Consider the following 22,998-nt stretch of genomic DNA (forward strand, 5'->3'; position numbering starts at 1 on the left):
GTTGGTTGGTTGGAGGCCTATCCTCCATTGGGAGTAGCAGGCGTAAGTAGGTAAGTAAGTATTTTAATAACATGAAAAATGTTGAATGTATATTAAAAATGGTATGATTTATGGAAAGTTTTGTATTACGGGCTGATATTGACTGTCAAAGTGTAGTGGACGAGAACACATGTAGGGATAATCGAATGTTTATGGATATCAAATTAAAGAACATCTTAGTAAAATATGAAAACTATAAATAAAATACTTTATTTACAAAATGTCAATCAATCATCTCACACTTCATTGTTCTTTCGTTTCTACACCAATCATTCTTTTTTCTCATTCTCTTTTCTTCGATCTTCCTAACCTTCTATCTCCAGTTATTTCACTTTCAATTGATGATACATACTACTTATATCTGTCGACATCAGTAGTGACGAATTAACAACTATTTTATTTTAATGTTTTACTTCCTTACACGTTAATAATTCTTGAGACAAAACTCCAAATTAAATATCAGTGAGTAATAAAATTCCTATGTAGTTTGTGTACTTTTGTAAACCTTGGAAGTGCTTAGAATGATCAAAATATCCTTAAGTGTTTCAAAACCTTTTATTTAAATTTACTTAGTATTGTTTGCTTGAAGCTTCCCATTGATGTTTAGGACTGCGACCGGCCAGTCTCTTATTGGCATGTGTGCATACTGTGCGTATTGCCTCGATATAGCCTAAATTCACAAACATTATAAGCAAAGATGGATAGTGGCTAGCAGTGGAATCCAGGACGCGCGTTCCGTCCTATTTGGGACTCATCAGCTAGATGTACCTGCATCTCAGAATTGATATTCACTCTGGGACTCGAACCCAAACAAACAATGTAAAGTGAATTCAAACTTCACCCCATCGCACAAGCAAGTGGCTATTACGACTCAGTAGCTGAGTGGATAACATGATGGCGTTTGAAGCGAAAGGTACTGGGTTCGAATCCCAGAGTGAGCACCAACCCTGAGATGCAGGTTCATCCAGCTGACGAGCCTCAATTAGGATGAAACGTGCATCTTGGACTCCACTACTAGCCACTATCCATCTTTTGTTTGAATGTAGAAATATTTGATAATTATACCGTTCCTTTTAGAAACAACATTAAACAGAGAGATTTATAATAACAGCTGATTGTTAAAGTTTATGTAAAGTTTCATTTATTCAAGTTTGTTTGTAAAAATAGAATAAATTAATAACTCAGCATTGTCTGTCAGTATCCAACATATTCCTTATGAATATCATTGAATAAAACTACAATAATTGTGGGTATCTTATCATGGTATGATGCAACTAAATACAATAAAACCACCAAACTAGCTAATTACAAAAGTGAAATGAATTATGCTGTGGATTCACTTAAACAAATTTTTTGAAAATAAAGTGTACATAATTAAAAGTTAGTTATTATATATGTATGATATTATGATAGGTATTTTCCTGGGTTACTTACCATGTGGTGTGGGCTACTTATATCCATATAAGTAGTATATGGCGATGGTCAGACATACAATGTATTTTGGCAGAAGATCCATAGGGAACGAACAGGAATGAAGCGCAATCGGTGCGAAAATACATGAACAATGAAATTAGAGAAGATGGATTGACATTTACAGAAGGAACAGTGAAGATTGAGACAATTGATTGTTATTTTGCAAATTAACTGCCAACTGTACGGTTATCAGAATTAAGTGAGATTATCTGTAATTTGTGCCTAAATATATTCGATCGTGCCCGCTTGTGTTTTGTTCACTACAACTAGAGATATATATGTCATGGTTCATTCGTGTTATTCGTGCAAAAGTTTAAAGAAGGGAACTAATGTTTCATCATTTCTTCATAATAGGATGGAAAATATTCACTAATGACACTTTGCTTTTGTATTCTTCATGATTGATAACATTAAACAGGTAACTGAAAACTGACTTATGAAAAACATTGAACGGAACAGTAAATTCCAGTCATCTTAGCATTGATCGGATACCATCAATGGAGATATAGTGTAATCACTAATCGAGATAAAATATTATGAATTGAATTCATTGCACATGTTCCTTTAAGTGATATTTAGTTTTCTGATGGTATAGTTCTAATTTGGTTAATTGTCAATATCATCTAATTAACATCTGTATACCATATGTTGGAATTGATATTAATATTGTAACTAGTGAAGTATATTGTTTAACAATTGGGAAAATATATAAACCAGATGTGATTACATCAGTCTTATAAAAAAGTTTGACTCTTTTTTTATTATAAAGTCATATCTTAATTAGGGTACTTTAAACAGTAACAAATAGCAAAGACTTTACATCTGGAAAGTATTCGTAAATTAACGTCTGTAATGATAAGAAGCTGAATAAGAGATTGGAATAGAGAAAAATGTGAAAAAATAACTGGAAATGAGATAGTACAGTTATCGATTTATTGTGAAATCACGACAAAGTCTAATTAGTACATCAGAACTCTCAAAGTATGTGTTTATTTTAAAATGTTTTTTTTTAGTTATAAAGTATGTACAGTTTTGTACATTTATTTGTGAAATAACAACAGGGATTGGTGTGCTTTATGAATTAGTATGACTACTAAAGAACATTAATTGGGATCATGAACCGGTTAATGTCAGACCACCATTGAAAACCTGTAAGTACTGAAAAGTCGTTTCGTCCTAGCATGGGACCCCGCTCTCAGGATTCAAATCGATGACCTTCGGTCTCGTTCATAAACACTTAACATTTAGACCACTGGTATGGCATCCAACGGTGTTAGTATCTAACTTCAACTAATCCACGGAATCGAGCCACTGTCCATCATTGTCTTCAGTAAGTTACTGCCTCATAACAGACCCGGTCGTACTTTACTGGTGAGGCAGTAACTCACTGAAAACAATGTTGGACGATGGCTCTTTTTCGTAGATATGTATATATTTATATTCACTCTTTCTGTGTATACTATGAATTCTACGTTTCATTTGTAAATTTTTCCATCACAATAAATTATGTTACATTTATGGGCAGTTTTATGCTTTAAAATCTTAGCAATCTATCTATCTATATTGATAGGTATACATGTATTTTATGTATGATTTATGGCATAGTTAATCTGTTTTTATACACTTATAAATATGATTCCTTGTTTTACCTGTTCATTATCCTAGTTTATTTATTATTGGTTATCAAAATAATAGAGGAATACTTGTTATTCTAACGTATTACTAATGTAACTGATGATTATCCTTGTTAATTATGTTGGATATTTTATTTATTTATTTATTTAGAATTTCGTGAGAAGAAGTTCATTTCAGGTTACATCAATCCAAAAACAATATGCTGCTTATTTTACATAAAACAATCATTTGAAATTATAAACTAATTATTTTGAATAGTTTAGAGCATTAGTCAATTGAAGCTAGATCACCGTGGAAAACCTGGAAGCGCTGGACGGCCGTTTCATCCTAGTGTATAATGCCTGAGAAGTGAGTATACACGACTCCGCTCGTGGAATTCGAATCCAAGACTTTTGGTCTCGTGCAAGAGCGCCTAACCTCCAGACCACTGATCCAGCATTTCATGGTGTTAATGTCTAACTTCAATCAAACCACAAAATTTCACCTCCGTCCACATCCTTCTGAAAAAATTATATTGATGTATAATTTGTTATTTGGTTCTGTTATTTTGTGTTCTAGAGCCTTAAGTAACTGACTAACTGTTTAAGGACTGTAAAATGGCTAGCTATATATGAATACCTTCTTGTTCATTCAAGATTGTAATAATGTTGACATTAAATCTAGAAATTTGTTACTAATGATCGCAAGATTTTTATTGGTATAAAGGTGTTTTGAGCTAAGGCACGAACTGATCTTGGTTAAACTACAATCGGAAACGGAGAAGCACTGAACAACTGTTTCATCCTCATATAGAACTGCCAATCAATGAGTAATCACAAAACCGCTGTTATGTAAACTATGAAAATTTCCTATTCTCTACAAAATCATCCTAGTAATAATGAAAAAAAGTATTCATATTTTTAAAATAAAAATTCATATCCATATAATAAAAAGTAACTATAGATGTATGTGAAGAATATTCACTGATTATTTTTGTTCTTAGGTTAGAAACACAATTTGGGTGGCCTATGCTCCCCCTCCTCGAAGGGGTAATAGGCGTATGTAAGTAAGTAAGTAAGGGAGGAAGGAAGGAAGGAAGGAAAATAATTCTCTTTTGTTACCATCCAATTTACTGACTATATATAAGATCATAATGCATTCATACATGCATAATTTACATAACAAAATAAATACCAAAAAAAATTTATTATTACAATCTATACGATGAAACATTTTTTTCCTTTTTGTCTCCATTTTTGCGTCTCATGTTTTAAAGTCATGAATTGAATGTTGATTTAAATAGTAAATGAATATATGCTTAAATAGTTACTTAAATAGTATGTAAATTACCCCCCAAATAATCATAACCATTATTATGTTACTATTATCATGATTATCAACGTTTAAAGAACGAGTTGAGGAAGAATTGATACATGAACCGATAAACTTAATAGTGTCCATCTATAATTAAGAGTAAAGAAAAAAAGAGAAAAAGAAATAATACGTTTCACAAGCATTATAAGCGAAGATGGATAGTGGGTAGCAGTGGAATCCTGGACGCGCGTTTCGTTCTATTTAGGACTCGTCAGCTGGATGTACCTGCATCTAGGAGTTATTGTTCACTCTGGGACTCGAACCCAGTATCTTTCGCTCCAAACGCCATCGCGCTATCCACTCAGCTACTGAGTCCTGATAACCACTTGCTTGTGCAATGGGGTGAATTTTAAATTCACTTGATATTGTTTGTTTGAATCTTCCCGTTGATATTTTAGGACTGCAACTGGGCAGTCTCTTATTTGCATACGTGCATACTGTGCATATTGCCTCGATATAGCTTTAATTCACAAGCATTATAAGCAAAGATGGATAGTGGCTAGCAGTAAACTAGGATAATGAACAGGTAAAACAAGGAATCATATTTATAAGTGTATAAAAACAGATTAACTATGCCATAAATCATACATAAAATACATGTATACCTATCAATATAGATAGATAGATTGCTAAGATTTTAAAGCATAAAACTGCCCATAAATGTAACATAATTTATTGTGATGAAAAAATTTACAAATGAAACGTAGAATCCATAGTTTACACAGAAGGAGTGAATATATACTTATCTACGAAAAAGAGCCATCGTCCAACATTGTTTTCATTGAGTTACTGCTTCACCAGTAAAGTACGACCGGGTCTGTTATGAGGCAGTAACTCACTGAAGACAATGATGGACAGTGGCACAATTCCGTGGATTGCTTGTGCAATGGGGTGAAGTTGAAATTCAATTAGCATTACCTATTTGAATCTTCCTACTTATGTTTAGGACTGCAACGTGTCAGTCTCTTATTGGCATATATGCATGCTGTGCGTATTGCCTCGATATAACCTTATTTCACAAGTATTGTAAACAAAGATGAGTAGTGACTAGCAGTAGAATCCAGGTCGCGCGTTTCGTCCCATTCCGGACTCGTCAAATGGATGTATCTGCATCTCAGAATTGATGTCCACTCTGGGACTCGAACCCAATACCTTTCGCTTCAAACGCCATCGTGTTATCCACTTAGCTACTGAGCTTTGATAGCCACTTGCTTGTGCAATGGGGCGAAGTTCAAATTCAACATTCAATAAAAATAAATCAGATTTATTTATAAGTTTTAAGATTATGAGAGAAACGTTGTTTATATTCTAAAACATTCTGTCTAGTTCAAAGTTGAATGTTTTCCTTTTCAGTATTTCACATATTTAATTCTTAAGAAAAAAAGCTTAATTTTCTTTTCAATATCTTCCATTTCATCGTCTTATTTCATTATTTTTGTCTATGAAATATAAGAGCTATAAATACTAAGATATTTGAAATAGCTGATTGATTAGAATCAGTAATCATTGAAGATGTGGTGTGTACTACTGATGTCCATAGATATAAGTAGTATGTATCATCAATTGAAAGTGAAATAACTGAAGGTAGAAAGGTAAGAAGATCAAAAAAAGAGAATGAGAACAAAGAATGATTAGTGTGCAAACGAAAGAACAATGAAGTGTGAGATGATTGACTGACATTTTATTGATGAAGTATTCACTATATAGTTCTCATATTTTACTAAGTTAGTCTGTAATTTTGTATCCGTGAACATTCGATTGTCCCTATTTATGTTCTCGATCACTACAAAGATTCTCCATTCAATTTAAAATAAAAATATGAATGAATTTTTAAAAAATCCAATATATAACTTGGTTGTAAAATTAAACAATGAACAGTTTAGTATAAGGAAGGAAATTTTCAAAATCACATTAGTTTAATAACAGACATTTACTAAGGAAATGTCTTAAAAGTGTTGTAATCATAACTGATATATTAGGTTTTCCGGAAACCATTTCTACTGGGAGATTTTTAATACAAGTATGGTGGTTTTATCTAAAAAAGACAGAAAAAAACAACCAGAAAAGTATTAATTTTTGTTAAATAAAATGAGACAAAAGCATTATACAACACAATATTCTTAATTTTAATAATTGAGATCATGATTCAATTGAAGCTAGACCACCATGCAAAACCCAGAAGCACTGGAAGACTGTTTCGTCTTATTATGGGGCTCCTCAACAGTGCGCACCCACGATCTTGTATCGCGAGATTCGAACCCAGGACCTACCAGTCTCGCGCGCGAGCGCGGTTTAGTGGTTAAGTGCTCACGCACGAAACTGATAGGTCCTGGGTCCGAATCTCCTGAGGCGGGATTGTGAATGCACACTGCTGAGGAGTCCCACGATAGGACGAAACGGTCGTCCAGTGCTTATAAATCACAAGCAAAAAGTGATTTTTTCTTGTAGCTCTGCAGTAATGCTACGAAAAAGCTGTCAGTGACAATAAAGATGATGAAACTCATTATTTCATTCATATGAAATGTAACACATTGAAAAAGTGACCTGTACTTTCCTGTGGTATGTTGATGATCAGCTGCTTATGGTTGTATAAATTTGAAAATGAGCAGAATAATTATTTTAAAAACATATGATAACTTCATTGATTGGTTCGTCGTGTTTAAGGACTCTGTACCACCGAGAACCCATTATCTTATCAGATATTAGTTAAAAGAAAAACATATTTCGTGATGAGCACCTAGATATTATCCTTTGTTTCATTATTCTATTTTCAGACAATTTGTATTGTTAATCGTCTTAAAAATAAATAATGTCCACTACTTTTCCATCTTATTAGTAATAGAAACTGGAAATTGGGTCATTTTTTATTTCTTACCTAAATGTCTTCATATAATATCAAATCAAATCTCCTATCATATTGAGAGAAGAAAATAATAAATGAAGGTTATTTCTTCTAAAATATCACTCTCTGTTTTGGTAGGCTTCAATCCATGTTAGACGGTTGAAAGAAGTTGGCACAAAACTGTTCTTGACCAAGATTTTGTGCGAGCTAGCATTTGCCAGCATGGTGCACCTATAATTTCGATGTAGTTGACTTTTACGTGTAACTCTGACCAGGATCATACAGTATCATAGTGAAAGACGTTGCCACACAAAGATTCAGGCTGCAACTGACCTCTTGTAAGACTAAGCTATTCAAAAACAATTGATCATTGAGAAGTGTTCACCATCTGTTTTTTCTGGTGCTTTTGATGATGATTGAATTCTATCTAACAAGTTATAAAATAGTCTATCAATATAAGTGAGTTGACATAGCATAAATTATTAAATGAAAGCATTATCTTAAGTCATATTCAAAAATATCATCAGTACAATTTATTCGGCGTTTATTTATAGTATAGTGAACGACAACACAAATAGGGACAATCGAATGTTTACGGATACAAAATTACATAACATCTTAGTAAAATATGAAAACCATAAGGTAAATACTTCACTTACAAAATTTTAATCAATCATCTCACATTTCATTGTTCTTTCGTTTCTACACCAATCATTCTTTGTTCTCATTCTCTTTTCTTTGATCTTCCTAACCTTCTACCTCCAGTTATTTCACTTTCAATTGATGATACATACTACTTATATCTATGGACATCAGTAGCACACACCACATTAGCATGAAATAAAATTAATTATTACCCATATAAAATCATTTTGACAATATATATAAAATGTATCATACACAAATCTAAGTAATTACTGAGCTCATCTTAAAACAGTTTAAAACATTCAGTCACATATGTTGTATAGTTCAATTTGATCGTTTAAGATTAAATTTTAGAGGATAAACATCCATCATCCTCTATTGCCAAACAGATAACCGAAACAGGCTATAAGATTGATCTTAACTCGGCTTTTGTGGTGTTGTATAAATGTGTAAAAAGGCGTATGCTAAGGTTTATTGAAGCCTTAGCCACACAAAAATTCAAACCCCCTTTGTGTATTCAAAAACAGTTTGTTCTCAAATTCACTTAGTATTGATTGTGTAAAACTTCCCATCGATGTTTAGGACTGCAATTGATCAGTCTCTAATTGGCATATTTGCATACTGTGAGTATTGCCTCGATATAGCCTAAATTCACAAGCATGGTAATCAAAGATGGATAGTGGTTAGCAGTGGAATCCAGGACGTGCATGTCGTCCTGTTTGGGACTCGTCACTAGCTGGATGTACCTGCATCTCAGAATTGATCTCCACTCTGGGACTCGTACCCAGTACCTTTCGCTTCAAACGCCATCTCGTTATCCACTCATAGTGAACATCAACTCTGAGATGCAGGTACATCCAGCTGATGAGTCCCAGATAGAGCGAAACGCACATCCTCGATTCCACTGCTAGCCACTATCCATCTTTGCTTACAAGGTTTGTTCTCACCTTAAGCTTACCGTGGTAATATTAGCTTATTATCCAGAGTGATTAGGTTTTAAATTGTCTTCACATTATTTTATTATTATTATTATCCTTGTCTATTCTTACCCCCCATTTCCAGTCTAGTTGACCTTTTATTTTAATATATACATATTCTTAACAAGTATATGTGTGATCGGACTGTTCGAAATATATTGCGCTAATATATCATCACATATAAGAACTCTCGTCTAAATTAGAACGAATAGTTTCACAGTATTTGAGCGCCGAGTTGAAAAAGCTTGGACCAGATTGCCAGGCGAAACGTTGGATTTACTACAAATTCATTGGCTGAGATTTTACAAATATATTATTCCTATTTAATGTCATATCATCACATAGTTCTGATAATCTTCGTCTTCTTCTTATTACATTATCGAAATTAATCAAAGGGACTAATTGCTTTCAATTTCTTTATTATTATTTTTTTTATTTTTTATTTTTGATGAATCTCATAAAATATTGAGATGGATAAACCTGATCAAAATCTTTTTCTTTTTTCTTGTTTTTCTTTTTCTTCTTTCTTTTTTTCTTTTTTTTTGTTGTTGCGTAAACATAATTGTAGTTAATTAAAAAGAAATTAGTTAATTAAAACTTTAGACAATCAAATGAAAGACAAACGAAGACATTTTTTTATTGACTGTTAGTTACAAGAATGATACTTAATGTAGAAAAAAAACAAGCAAACAAGCAAACACTTTTTTTTCGGACATATAATGAAGTTGCACTGCCACATATACTTCTTTTCTAAAGTTATCTTTAAATTAAGTAAGTCTAAGTGATTTTAACACTGGAATTCAGGAGGTACTTTTCGTTATATTTGAGACTTGTTAGCTGTATGTTCTATGGATCATAGTGTTGATGTTTACATTGTTGGATGGTGAGCCAATCAGACGTAGCCTAATAAGAAGATGAATCGATGGCAGTTAGAAGTGACCTAATGAATAAGTGCATTTTAATTGCTAAGAAATGGCTCGATTTCCTAAGGATAGAATAGCATGTATGTGAATGAAAATTTGTACGTTTTATTCTGTAGCCAAACACACCTTCTCGCTTAATCTTGTGTTAATGCTCGAGTATTCAGTTGAGAGGCTAGCGTGTAGCATACTGTGTATCAGTGTCGTAATTTGGACATCGCTCATCACAACAGATTCCATTGCTATTAACATGCTACATACTCAGAATGTTAAACATAACGCTATTTCTAGCTGATTCTATCATGAACGGGAGTTTGTGAAAATTGTAGTGGTTTTTAATAGTTGGATTAACGAGTCGATCTCAGCTAGACCACCACTAAAAACCTGGAGGCACTAGATGGTCGTTTCGTCCTAGTTCGTGACATCTCAGCAGTGGATGCCCTCTCAGTGGTCTAGAGGTTATCGAATCGCTTGCGAGACTGAAGGTCCTGAGTTTGAGTCTCGCATATGAAATTGTGGATGGACACCGCTGAAGAATCACGCAATAGGACGAAACGGCCGTCCTCTGCATCCAGGTTTTCAATGGTGGTCTACCTTAGATAGATCCATAAATGATATAAAGGACAAAATGTTCGAGAGAAGTTAACAGAACTGTTGATGAAACAAGAAACTATTGTGTTTGAATGAAATAAATCATGGATTTCGATGTGATACATTTAACAAACTATAAACTTTTTAGTTTTTCATGAAATGAAGTTTTTTTCTCTAATAAATAACCATTCTTAAGGGGTTTTAGTAATCATTAAAATATTCAAAAATTTAAGTAAACTAAAGATTAAGAAGACTGTATCAAGGAGACGCATGTGGTAAGCTTATCATTCAGAAAGCCTATGCTGACTGTATGTATAAGCTTATGACCAGCAGTAAGCGACTAAATCAATCTGGTTTAGTTTTACTTTTTAAGGGTCTGGAATTTTTGTTTATTCATTTTTGAGATAGCAATTTATTACCATTTAATTATACATACTTAGTTTGAACGGGCTATAAGTTTAAGATGGACAGTAGATTGACTAAGAATCTAGGACTAAAGATACATCCTACTTTGGAATCATTAGCTGAGTTTATCTGGATGTTGATTTTCACAGTGGAATTTGATCCCAGTTTCTTAGTAGACAATATGTTTAGCATTTGATGCAAAAGATTTGATTTCTAGTGTTCAAGGTCAGCATTGAGATGTAGATACGTCTAGCTAATTAATTTTATAGCGAACTCAAACAAGCCATTATTTACCTTTAGTAAAGATTGGTTTGAATTTGAAAAGAAAATTAAGTCAAATTACATTCTAATTCATTTTGTATTTGTTGTTTGAATCTTCCCATAGATAGTTAGGATTGCAATTGATTAGTCTCCTATTTAAAAATGTACATCCTGTGCGGAATGCCTTGATAATGCCTAAAATCACAAACATTACAAACAGAGATGAATAGTGGATAGCAGTGGAATCCACTTCGATGGGAAGATTCAAACAACCAATACAATATAAATTAATACTTCACCCTACTGAGCAAGCTAGTGTTTATCTGGACTTAGTAGCTAAGTAGATAACGTGATAACTTTTGAAGCAAGCGGTACTGAGTCCGAGTCTCATAGTGAATATCAACTCAGGGATGCAGATACATTGAGTTGACGATTCTCAAATAGAACAAAACGCACGTCCTGAACTCCTGAACTGAGCTACCATCCATCGCTGTTTAAAATCACACTCTAATTTAGTAATTATTAACAGATACTGTATATAAATTAGCACAAATGTTGATTACTAACTAGGCAACAATAAAATAACATTGATTATTTAACAAATACATTACAACATTTCATGTCTGTCTTTATTTTAATCAATAAGTGAAATATGAAGAAAATGTGTTTTTTCGAATTATTCTTTCTACTACTTTAACATTTATTTTTCAACCTGGTTTTATTTCCGGTGTTATTTTACATTAGAGAAGTTTGGAAGTAGGTTAGTTGCACATATAAAACAATGATTTATCTACATCACTTTCGTGTATACTTATTTCAAAATTCACTAGTTTATTTCTATGTACATACATTTTTTAAAGGAATAGATTTAATATCTTTCCAAGTATCAAATTCGCTAAGCAAAGATAGATAGTGGCTAGCTGTGAAATCCAGGATGTGCGTTTCGTCCTATTTCGAACTCGTCAGCTGGATGTACCTGCATCCCACAGTTGATGATCACTCTGGGAATCAAACCCAGTACGTTTCGCTTCAAACGCCATCGCGTTATCCACTCAGCTACTGAGTCCTGATAGCCACTTGCTTGTACAATGGGGTGAAGTTTAAATTCACCTGGTATTGTATACTTGTTTAGGACTGCTATTGATCAGTCTCTTGTTGGTATATGTGAATCCTATTCAGACTGCCTCGGTATTGCCCTAAATCACAAGCTTTATAAACAGTTACATGCAGGTACATCTATCTGACGAGTCCCAAATAGGACAAAACGCGTGTCCTGGATTCCACTGCTAGCAACTATCCATCTTCATTTATAAAACTTGTTACTTAAGGCAATATCGAGGTAGTCCTCACAAGATGCATATAAGCCAGTCAGAGACTTATCAACTAATGTCCTAAACAGCGATGGAAAGATAAAAGTCAAAAATACTAAATTCATTATCATATTTACTGTTTTAATATCGTAGGTTTTATGTATTTCCAGTACAATAAAATTTTGGGAATGTGTTCTAAAAGTTATGTTTACATTTATTACCTCATTATGTGAACTATTTTATTGTTTTATGTTATACAGTACTGGATATTTGATTAATATGGTTTCACATTCATCGTTTATCATGGTGTTTAACATTAGTTCATTCAATATCTTATCATTTATGTAATCATTTTTGATATGTTGAATCATTTGAACAATGAACTGAGATCAAAATTTTGTTCTCTAATATATATATATATATATATATATATATATATTAAACAACCGTCAACCAACACCAAGATCAGAATTTTCAATACAAATGTCAAGACAGTTCTACTGTATGGGGCGGAAACTTGGAGAGCTATGAAAACCATCATTCAGAAGACACTAGTGTTTATTAAAAGTTGTCTGCACAAAATACTTCGGATTCGTTGGCCAGACACTATCAACAACAACCTACTGTGTGAAAGAACAAACCAGATTCCAGAGGAGGAGGAAATCAGGAAGAAGCGTTGGAAGTGAATAGGACACACATTGAGGAAAGCAGCCAACTGCATCACAAAGCAAACCCTCACATGGAATCCTGAAGGTCAAAGGAAAAGAGGAAGACCAAAGAACACATTGCGCCGAGAAATAGAGACAGACATGAGAAGAATGAACAACGTTTGGATAGAAGTAGAAAGGAAGACCCAGGACAGGGTGGGTTGGAGAACGCTGATCGGCGACCTATTCTCCATTGGAGGTAACAGGCGAAAGTAAGTAAGTAATAAACATGAACTAATTAAACTGTTGTAAATCGTAAGGTAATGATTACAGTTTCAATTATTTTTCCTGAGTCAACAGTTATTCCGAATGATTAAAACCACACAATATGCTTAATGAAGCTTCAAAATCCACTCTTAACAATGAGTTGAATATTCGGAGTGCTAGACGTTCGAAGTTAACAATATTATATTTACAGAACCTATGGAATGGTTGTTTATCATCAATAAGTATTATCTAGTAATTCTAGGGAAAAATATGCCTAAAAATTACAAGTATATTTATTATTTTCTTTTGAAATACAAATTAATAATGCAAATATACTCCATAGATAAACAAACAAATTGTGGTGTGGGCTACTTATATCGACATAAGTAGTATATATCGTGAGTCAGGAATAGAATATCTGGCAGCAGAAGATTCAGAAGATCGAGAAGGGAAGAACATAAACAGAAAGCAATTGATGTGGGAATCCAGAAACAATGGAGTCTGAAACAATTAATGAACATTTTGCAAATGGAGTATTAGAGTATGGTTTTTCTATTTTACCAAGTAACTTTTTTCTATTTTACCAAGTAACTTATTAATTTTGTCTTCATCTGTGTTCTTGTTCGCTTCACAATGTCTTCAAGGTTAAGAAATGTATGACATGTAAGTGGTTTTTATACAAAAAGATGAAGTTTGGCTATTTTCTCATATTCCTTACATGATTTCCAGATCATTCATAATGGTTGTTGTCCAAAAGGTTTATTTATTTGACAGTATTATGTAACGTGCGGCATGTTTCTCAGGCAGTATAACATTTGCTATATAAATAAATTTGCTTTGTTTTGGTTAGAAAACCTGGAAAAATATGAAAATAGAAAATAAATCCTATTGATCAGATTAGATAGTTTGGGAGATTATTGAAGGCTATGATTGTCACAAACCTGTTAGATCCTAGAGAAGATTAAATTACGGGTAACTTCCGAGAGCTATTAATGGACTAATGTCATACATATATTCTTATTGTATAACTATTGAGTACCTAGATTACCTATATTTATATTTATATTATTATACGATTTACTATTCTTAAGTTATTCCCAAATTATTAGTTCCAGTCTCTTATAATCACACCCACTTTTGGGCTCGATACTGCATAGTTGTTATTTTTTATTTATGATATGATGTAGTCTGGTTGGTTTGTATATAAACCAATGTATGTTTAATATATATGATTCAGACAGCGGAAGCTTTTATTTGGCGTTATGGACTCAACAGGCAAGGCTAGGCAGGAAAATGAATTAATGAGGACGCTATACTGTTCATACCGGTCAATACATCAGTGTTGTGGCACAGTATTAAGATTGTATGAGTTGTGTTCTGATTGACGAGTAAATAATGTGATAAATTAATCGGGCAAAAGTCATAACAAAACTAACTCAAGTTCACTATCTATTGAAAAACTGAAAGAATTAGGTAACTGTTTCCTCTTAGCATGAAGTTGTTTAGCAGCTGACACTCATCAGCCTACCGCAAATTAAAATTAGGGTTTTCAGGACTTACATTGAATGCTTAAGATTCAAGGCTTTAGGTAAGGATTATGATTTGGTTTTCTACGATATTTCACAAGGATTATCTGGTGCCATCGATGTATAACTGCTTCATTCCCAACATTGTTGCAATAGTCTAACGAATATTAAGCAAAAATTGGATTATCCTTTTAAAAAATTTCTTGTTGATTACTGAAATGTCCAATAAGTGTCCCTAAAAGAAAACTGATAGCTGGGGAATTGTACATGAAATTTCTATGTGAGTTTCTGAAAAACCTAGCTCAATTAGAAATGCTACTGAATAATCAGTACACTAGACAAGGAATTCCCTGGAATAAGAAATTTGAACCAATTAATTTAAACTTAATGGTCTATAACTAGGATAAGGTGCGAGAAATATGAAGGCTCTGGATTGTATACAGGTGGGAGTTGTGTTAGTGAGTTAACAAGCAGTTCAAGACTATAAAAGGCATCCATACAGTACTCACTGGTTTTCAATCAAGCCAACAAGCAGTTAAATACAGAAGTGAGAAAACGGAGTTGCTCTAAAAAACGTGATATTTTTCCGCTGTACATTGTAAACAACCTGATCATGTATGTTCTTGTCAAAGAAGGTATATATGAAGATTGATAAAAACCAATAAAAAGTCGAATGAATATGAAGTAATAATTGAAAATAACGGTGAGAAAAAAGAATATGGAAGGAATAATAAGTTGTTACATCATCATAGATCGTAAAATGACCTAAAGATTACCGAACAAGCTTCAAGTTTACAACAAATTAGTCTTGTATACATCAAGTTTTAAATTTCCTAATAGATGGGCTTCTACAAACCCATGAATTTATCATCAACAATTTTTATAAAGCGCCTTAACGACTGTATTATGATTAATCACATAGCTTGTTCTGTCGATGAATATAGCTCTCTGCTTCCTAGACTTAACGTGTTATTTGTTGGTAACTGATTTTGAAGCAATTTAGGGCTATGCTTCATAATCCTTGATTATATTATTTGATTATTCCTCCACATATCTGACCATTCCTATAAATATGTAATTTGATAAATAGATAAGTATGTAATGTAATAGATTGTGAAATTTCTAGCCCTATATTGAACCATGCACACAGTTTTATTCTCTCAGAGACAATCATCTTAGCAGTAAAGTATGTGTTCTTTCTGATTAGACTTAGTTACTCACTATTGAGTTTTGAAATCTTGATCGTTTGAACTTAGAAATGTGTATTGTATTATTTATATGTGGTTTACTAAAGTGTTGATTAAAATGTATTCAAAATTATATAAAGTCTTTGAGTTAGGCTGGAACTGCTCACCCCACAAACCTGAGTATACTCGGTTTTTTAGAAATGTATTATTATTTTGATGGAGAAATATGAAACAAATTAATGGATAACGATCTTTGCTATCTGTTTATATCAGTAGCAAACTAACCTCAGTGCCTGATTATAAAGATAAAAACTAAACCATTAGCATTATTACAGGTATGATTACCAAGGTTTGACTTGATAATTTCAAATAAATTGACCATTGGATAGATTGTTATAAATAAAATTAATATATTTGTAGTATCCCAATGAGTAGAAAAAATTAGATTTTCTGCGGTTTCATGACTCAGTTTAAGCCACTTCTTCAGAGAATAAATAACCAAGTCAAAGTTAATCCAAGTTTGAATAGTACAAAGGAACAAAGCAAAAATATTAAGTGCTATCAATCAAAAAACAGGTCTGAACAAGTCAATATCATATCATTTCGGTCAAGGTGATGTATAAACGACATGTATGTAAATTTGTGAGTGTATGTATGTAGGTATGGTTAGGGATTAAAAACTATAACCTTTTTGTGCAAAGATGGATAGTGGTTAGCAGTGGAATCCTGGACGCGCGTTCCTGCCTATTTGGGACTCATCAGTTGAATGTACTCGCATCTCCAGAGTTGATGTTCACTCTGAGACTCGAACCAATTGCCGTTCGCTTCAAACGCCATCGCGTTATCCACTTAGCTACTCAGTCCTGATAACCACCTGTTTGTGTAATGGGGTGAAGTTTAAATTCACTTGGTATTATTTGTTTGAATCTTCCAATTGATGTTTAGGACTTCAATTCATCAGTCTCTTATTGGCATATGTGCATACTGTGCGTATTGCCTCGATATAGCCTTAATTCACAAAGGATTCCAATGATAGCCGCTATCTATCTTTGCTTATAATGCTTGTGAATTAAGGCTATATTGAGGCAATGCGCACAGTGTGCACATATACCAATAAGAGACTGAACAGTTGCAGTCCTAAACATCAACGGGGAGATTCAAACAAACAATATCAAGTGAATTTATGACCTTTGTGGTGAGAATGGATTGAGTTTAATTTGCATGCATGATTATAGTGTAAAATGTGAATAATATCAGTAGCTGAGTGGATAACGCGATGGCGTTTGTAGCGAAAGGTACTGGGTTTGAGTCCCAGACTGAACATCAATTCTGAGATGCAGGTACATACAGCTCACGAGTCTCAAATAGGACGACATGCACGTCCTGGATTCCATTGCTAGCCACTATCCATCTTTGCTTATAATATAAAATATGGTAGCTTTTTATTTACATTACCATTATTATTTGTTTATCTGATCAACAAATTATTTTGGTTGTAAAATATTGAAAATTAAATAATCTATCTGAAAATCAACATTCCAAAGTTTTACTGTTTACTGAAGTATCTTTGCAAACTCTTTACGTATGAAATTTCTTTCAGAAAAAACTTCTTTAGATAAAATCATAGTTTTTAATGAATATGAAAAAAGAATCAGAAGGGGATTTTGTGGAGATTTCAGTATTTTCATAGTTGAAATCATGACACAATGGAAGCTAGATCACCATGGAAAACGCAGAAGCACTTGACGACCGTTTGGTCCTATTGTGAAAAAAGAATTAAACTGAAAATATGAATAGGATACAGTATTTTCATAATGAAAGATTTTCACTTCAATTGTTTTAGAATTAAGATATATAGTATCAAATCCTATTGGATTTTGTTGGCTTTTCTTAAAACTGTTCTTCGCTCCTTTTTTTAATGAAAGTATGCTAACTGTATAACATTTCATTTTTAGTGATTCCACATTTTCTGAATTCTTCATCTGTAATCAAAGTGAATTTCTTTTATTTTTCGATGTTAAATAATAACATTTTGAAGTACAAGTGTATCATCGGACTTGTGATAGGTGGTCTAGAGGTTAAGAGTTTACGTGTTAGACAAACGGCCTGAGGTTCGACTCATTGATATGGGGTTGTGGATGCGAACTAAGGAGGAGTCTCACACTAGAATGAGACAGTTATTCCATACTGCCTGGTTTCCAATGGTGGTCTAGTTAGAATCTATTTGTCATTTAAATTATGAAACTGTATATGTTTGCGTTATATTAACGAAAGTAATATCATACTTACAACTATAGAAGTTGAAAATGATACTAACCAAAATGATAATTAATTCACACATTTTTAGCAATATCACGATTATAGAAATAATAAGACTAATTACTTATACAATAAATATCATATACTTAGTGAATAACATGTTAGTATTGAAAGCTGTAAGAAATGGTCTCAGGTTCTTCCTAGGACATAAATATTGGAATGAAGGTACTTGTATTCGACACGTCTTAACGACTCAAAATCTCATAATATTAATTCCAGCGTTGAACATAATGGAGCTTTGTTAGTAAGCTGTATGATTATTGAAATATTTTTGGAAAGATATTTATCACCACAGTTTATAATGTTCATATTGTTTATGTGTGCTTAACTGAAGATTTGATAAGATTAACATTCTGAAATAAACAGTTATTCATTGATTTCATTTAGTATTGTTTGTTTGAATCTTCCCATCGATGTGTTAGGACTGCAACTGGTCAGTCGCTAATTGGTATATGTGTATACTGTGCGTATTGCCATATTTGCTTACAAAGTTATTCACTGACTTCAAAGCAAGTATTATATATGTATATATATACCATAATTTATCTTTCTAACAGTTTATTCCACAAACGACTTTATAGGTGAACAACACTGCATATTGTGTTATTTAATCAATTAAAAACATAAATAATCTTACAGTCATTTTGAAAAGAAAATGACTAATATCTTGTTCTAATAATTGAACCCATGAGTCAAACTCTTGGTTTGAATCCCCCGAGTGGGATCGTGGATGCGCACTATTGACGAATTCCATACTAGGTCCTGTACTTTCAAGTTTTCCATAGTGGTCTAGCTTTAATTGACTTATGAATTCAGCTATTAAAATTATTACAATCTCTACAAACCCCCCTTTTTGATAATATCCAACTTATATACATAAACATATATATCTTGTATAAATGTTCAAAAGAAATCATTCTTTGATGGGGATAAATTTCGTCGGCATCATAAATAATACCCCCCTTTCCTTTCTCCTTTTCCTTATATAACAATGAAGTGCGATATAATAGAATTTTCTTTAGAAGAAATTTTTGTTAATTAACTTAACAGCTGTTTACATATTGGTATTTTGACAAACTTCCCTTAAATAATTAAATGTCTATTTGATTTTCTATTGTGATTAGATGATTTAAATTGAATTCAATCAGTTAGATACAAGTCATAGTTATTTTAGTAAATTTCGAATAAATTACATTGCTTATATATTTATATAATGTTTAACTGGTAAGTGTGAATAAAAATAGGGGTCCAAATTGATGAATGTAAAGGAAGAAAGGTAACACGTTGGTTTGCATTGGGTAACTCCGTTCCAATTATTCAATACTGTTAATATAATCAGTTATTAACAAAGTTTTGATTGAAATCATGAAACAATTGATGTTGAACCACCATTGAAAACCTGGTAACATTGGAAGGCCGTTTCGTCCTATTGCGGGATTCCTCAACAGTGCTCATCTACGATCCAACTGTGGGATTCGAACCTAGGACCTTCGGTGTCGCGCGCGAATGCTTGACCTCCAGACTGTTGAGCCGATTAAGCGTTCGCGCGTGAGCTTGAAGGCCCTAGTCTTGAATCTCGAAAGCGGAATAGTGGATGCGGCTTGCTGAGGAATACCACAATAAGACGAAACGGCTAACCAGTGCTCACAGGTTTTCAATGGTGATCTAACAGCAATCGGTTCATGTTCGCAATCAAAAACAATAATCTGCATAATCTCATGCTGATAATAATAAAGTGTCATTATGTTAACTATTGTTGTCATCATGAAATAATATTTGATATTTATATACATTGATTATTATCAACGAGGTGTTCTAGACCAGCTTTTGACTTTATTTTGTGATTTCTCAGTAACGAAAACCTACAACTGTACAAGAGATCAAACTAGGCATCTTCGAGGCTTACTGTAGGCCCCCAATTATTCGATATCATCAACAATGGACGTTGTTTTGTTGGTGACTGCCTTTCAAGTCTTCCTGCTTGATTTTATTTAATTTGTTAATGCACGTGCATGATAAGATGAAGAAAGCGTGAATAAAGAACAGAGGTTTTGCAGTTAATTTATATACAAAGAACAAAGTTACTTTTATGCTATCATATACTCTTGTTTTTTAAGAAGCTTCTGAAAACATACTAAATTTAGTATTAAAATACGTACTTATTCAATCAGATAGTGACACATAAGGTCTCGATTCTATGTATGCTACTCGAAAGTATCCATTTGATGCTGAATGGGAGATATGTTTCCAAACTTTACATTACTTCAACCGACGTAGTCGAAAGGTTCTTGGAGATTCCCGAAAAAATTGATTTCTTTAAATCTTCATGGAAACGATTAGTTCTGAGTTAATTTTTAAGAAAATGTATAACTAGCTCTTCAGTATCATGACAAAGTAATCAAAGTGTTTCAAGTAAATATTATTAATATCAGAAGGCGTTTTATGGATATTATAGATCATGAGTCAACCAAAGCTAGACAACTATGGAAAACCTGGAAACATTGGACGGCCGTTTTGTCCTCGTGTGGGACTACTCAGCAATGCACATCCACGATTCGAACCATATCGCTGTCGCGCGCGAGCACTCAACCTTTAGACCATTGAGCCGGCCGGCATCCAACGGCGTTAATGTCTAACTTCAACCAATCCACGAAATTGAGCGACACATCCATCATTGTCTACAGTGAGTTACTATCTCACAACAGACCCGGTTGAACTCCACTGGTCACTGCTTCTCACTAGAACAACAGGAAATACCTCTTGGAACCAGTCACTAGTGAGCATATGTTGATTAATATCAGAAGGGGTTTTGTGGATATTATAGTAATTTCAATAGTTGAGATCATGAGTCATTTGAAGCTAGGTTTTCGATGGTTCGCTAGCTTCAGTTGAAATTAAATATTAGTAATTGATTTTGATCATTACAAGATAAAATTCTCAGTGTTTACAATAAACATTCATTTTAGTATGAAGTGAATCGGGATTCATTTGCATACTTCACTGTTGGTAAATATCCACTGATATCTTGAATGATCTCATTTGTATACTTGAATCTGAGTTGCTAAATTATGAAATATGCTTGCTAATTCCATTTTATTGTTATGTAATCGACTGATTACACAATCACTTATGTCTGTTGTGTTTATTAAGTAAAGCCTATCTCACCTTTATTTCAAATCTTAAGTTCCTTAGTATCTCTGATCTATTCAAAGTTGAGAAAAGATTTTAATACAGAATACTAAATATTTTCTGCAAATGTTGTTATTTTTTAAGCAAAAATGGATAGTGGTTAGCAGTGGAATCCAGGACGCGCGTTTTGTCTTATTTAGGACTCGTCAGCTGGATGTACCTGCATCTCAGAGTTGATGATCACTCGGACACAGTACTGTTCACTTCAAACGCCATCGCGTTATCCACTGAGCTACTGAGTCCTGATAATAATTTTTGGAAGATTCCAAACCAATTAAGTCGTTTGATAATTTTCAAATAAGTAGTCGGATCATTAATCCGTTCTCATAATGTATCATCAGTAAAAATAGAAAAAATAACTGTATTGTAATTCTTGATCACAAACTCATCATCATTAATGCTTGATCAACTGAACTATCAACCAGCCTAAGAGGCCTATGTTCACTACAAACAATGACATTCTAATCGACTCTTTTAGTAATGAGAAAATAATATTATATAACTCTCAGGATTATAATACTTTAAGTATACATTTGACAGATCAGGAGTCTCCTAAATATTGTCAACAGTAAAATAATTCAGCAAAACATGAATGTCATTATGCCCCGTTGTATATCAAGTATTCATTCTTTTACATTGATTTAACTGCAAATGAATCTTCCTACTAATTTACTCAGTAACAATTTTAAATATGTAACTGTGTAACACGTTACTTTCAAATTAAGTTTTCGTTCAATCAGACAAACAAATGAAGCGTCTATACAATGATGATCTATACAATATAGACCGAAAATAACATCCATTCTACATATGAGTATTTTTCTATTTCTTTATATTATACGAAAACAATTAGAAAGTTCACTGTTATGCAAACAATGAAAGATCATTCTGTTACAATGGACATGGACAGAGATGTTTGAAGACTTAAAGTACATTCTTGCTTTAAATTGAGTCATATTGGGCATTACGACTGGCAGGGATGAACAATCACATTTATGAGTGAGATTAAATATATTGATTGTTCGACTACAACTTATTGAGTTATAGATTTGAATATTCTAAGTTATTTCTCAGCATTGATCTTGGGTACTTACTGATAAGTGTTGTCCAGACTTCCAATAACTTTTCACATGTTGTCAGTTGGGATTGAAACAAATTATAAAAGGTAGATACTTTTCATTAACCCACTGTACAAGACCTCAAAAAAACTGTTAATAAATGATGAAAAGTAAGTTATTTTACACTTTTAAAAACCCTGAGGACTATCTGGCAGTATCTGTCACTGACATGAAGATATCCATTTCATACTCGTAGTTGTACGTTTTTACTTAACGGGCTGTTAATAAGTATACTTTATGTATGTAAGATGAATGCAAAATTATTATGACATTAAATTGGCTGTATTTCCGTGT

At 33.0% G+C, this 22,998-nt stretch overlaps 3 non-coding genes across 3 annotated transcripts; 1 reads left to right on the forward strand and 2 right to left on the reverse strand.

Annotated features, from left to right (window-relative positions):
• Positions 1-908: 908 nt before the first annotated feature.
• On the forward strand, positions 909-979 carry Smp_tRNA_00378_Pseudo_TTG.1.1. Its single transcript has one exon. It is a non-coding gene (tRNA).
• A 3,765-nt stretch (positions 980-4,744) lies between these two features.
• Positions 4,745-4,811, reverse strand: Smp_tRNA_00958_Pseudo_TTG.1.1. Its single transcript has one exon. It is a non-coding gene (tRNA).
• A 7,322-nt stretch (positions 4,812-12,133) lies between these two features.
• Smp_tRNA_00535_Pseudo_TTG.1.1 lies at positions 12,134-12,205 on the reverse strand. The gene has a single exon. It is a non-coding gene (tRNA).
• Positions 12,206-22,998: the final 10,793 nt, after the last annotated feature.

Source organism: Schistosoma mansoni, chromosome 2 (assembly GCF_000237925.1).
Source record: "Schistosoma mansoni strain Puerto Rico chromosome 2, complete genome".
Classification (NCBI taxonomy): domain Eukaryota; kingdom Metazoa; phylum Platyhelminthes; class Trematoda; order Strigeidida; family Schistosomatidae; genus Schistosoma; species Schistosoma mansoni.